The following is a 2,615-nucleotide window of genomic DNA, read 5'->3' on the forward strand; positions in this document are numbered from 1 at the left end:
TCAACATCTCTATAAATGATATTAACCCTTAAAAGTATAATTGAAACATATTTAAAATGTTAACGACAAAATTAAACAAATTAAATATTAAAAATATTTTTTAAATTTTTAAAATTTTGAAAATAAAAAATATACTTTATCTAAAAATAAAATTAAAAACATATTTAAAAAAAAGGTACTTTTTTATCCTATAATCACAAACAAACATGCTAACCGTATATCTCATATTAGTTTTGATGATTACAAAGATAAATATAACTTAAAATTTTTATTAATTCACTTCTAACGATTTTCTCAATTTCTATAATACTAAATAATTTTTCTCTAATTCATTTATTGTAAATTAGAATTATATAAGATCTAAAAAAGGATATTTAATACAAAAATACCTCAGAACATGATTTTGAGTCACCAACCCACCACAAAAGATTCAAAAACTTGACTCTTATATTTCAGAAGCAAGGAATACTACATACATCCCCGCAGAAATTCAGAAAAGCGTTCAAACTAATATACATATTGGCTCCAAGATGTGAGTGTCCGTGTTGATGATCAAGCTACACCGTTTCAAAAGGAAATTTTTCTTACATTTCTACTATTTCCTATTTTTGTTAAAGGATAAATTACTAAAATGGTATTCAACAATTTATATTGTTCATCAAAATAATCTTAAAAGATATCCACGATAAATAAATTTTCTAAAGATTTAAAAAGTGATAAAAATATTTCAGATACTACTATTTTAATAATTTATCTTTTTGCTAAAAGCACTATACCAAAAAAAATGTGTACTTACATATTTAAGAAATCAAGTACATAGGGAAGGAAGAAAGAATTCTAACATCATTGTAACTCATTTATTATATATTTACAAGTCAAGGGATCCTAGGAAGGATTAAGAAGAATGGAATGCTACTCAAAATTTCTTTAAGTAGTCACTCTCGAGTTCTCTTTTTCCTTTTTTTTTTTTTAATACCATCTTCTTACCTCAGAAGAGTTATCTTAGTAGTTCGACAAGTTTGTAAGTTAGGATATTCTTTGTAACATCTTTTACCACATTAGTAAACACATATTTAAATAATGGAGCTTTTTTCGGCGGGAAAGAATTTTCTGATCCTTCATGGACCAGGTAATAAAATCAATTAATAAAAAATATTGGGATCGATTCACAAAAAGATAAAAATAGTGGTTGGGGATGAATATTAATTAAGAATCTTCAATAATCAAGCTCAGCCTTCTGAACGGCTCTACTATCTCCAACATTCATCATTTTCACCACGCCTCTGTACTTGTTCTTAGAACTACTTCCATTTCTACCACGCTTTTTTTTCTTCAAACTATGATCATCAAAATTAGAATCTCCACCACCACTTGCAGCATAAGATGACCCATCTTCATCATTCATATTATTATTCTGTTGATCAATCCAGCCAGCACAAGTATCGCTATCATCATCCTCAGTTGTCAAGATCAAATCTTTAACTCCCAAATTAGAATTTCCATCAACCTCATCATCCCAAAGCAAACCCCTTGAGCTCCTTGTGCACTGCGTTGTACATATTTGAAAGCAAGTAATCAGGCGCATTTGGGCCGTTGAATCCATCATAGATCCCCACGAACACCCAACCATGTTCCTCCGACACCACCATGTGACGGTCCTCCCCTACTTTCTCCTGACACCAATGAACATTCTGGTGACCTTCCATTGCTGCCGCCGTTGAATCATCGTCTTTCAAGAAGCTCCCTTTACTGCTGAAATTTACGTTGTTTTTTTGTCAGGATTAGGACCAAAAGAGGCCCAAACCAAAGAATAGCACACCATGACCAACTCGATCTATCTCCCTGCAACTCAGCATCTGCTACCCTGTGACACACCAAACTTGCACTTTTCATCCATGGCGGACCTTCAAAAAAAAGTAACAGCGTTGAACTGGAACAAAAAAAAATAACTCATTTAGTCCAAAAAATAGCACACCATGATCAACCCGATCCATCTCCCTGCAACTCAGCATCTGCTACCCTGTGACACACTAAGCTTGCACTCATGACGGATCTTCAAAAAAATAAAGTAACAGCGTTGCACCAGAATAAAAAAAATAACTCATTTAGTCCAAAAAATAAATAAACCGAATTTTATAACTCAAATCGAATTAAATCACGTTGAACCGGTCTGCAAATTTATTAAATTTTAGGTGAAATATAAAATTTTTAACTATTGGTGTACGAGAGCCATCTTGGCCATTAAAATAGTATCTTTCTATTTGGTCCATCAAAGTCCAGAAAATACTTTTTCCACCAAAGATATTCCCTTAAATAATACATGCACTTTTATAATATCTTGCAACAAGAATTTCAAATCTTGTACACATGTCTCATACACATCTTATTTGTTTGAAAAATCTTGAGACAACAATTTCTAATGCTCTTAGATTCAGCAGTGATTTAAATCAAATTTAGCTTGAGAAAATTTAATGAAATAATACCTGAAATTTTCATATTATTGAGAATTTGAGTCAAACTTTGCTTGAGAAGGATTGAAGAAAGTGTCAGTTAAACTCCTATTTTCTGATGTATTATATTATTATATTTTCTCTCTTATATTATTATTTATTATA

Source organism: Arachis ipaensis, chromosome B05, assembly GCF_000816755.2.
Source record: "Arachis ipaensis cultivar K30076 chromosome B05, Araip1.1, whole genome shotgun sequence".
Taxonomy (NCBI): domain Eukaryota; kingdom Viridiplantae; phylum Streptophyta; class Magnoliopsida; order Fabales; family Fabaceae; genus Arachis; species Arachis ipaensis.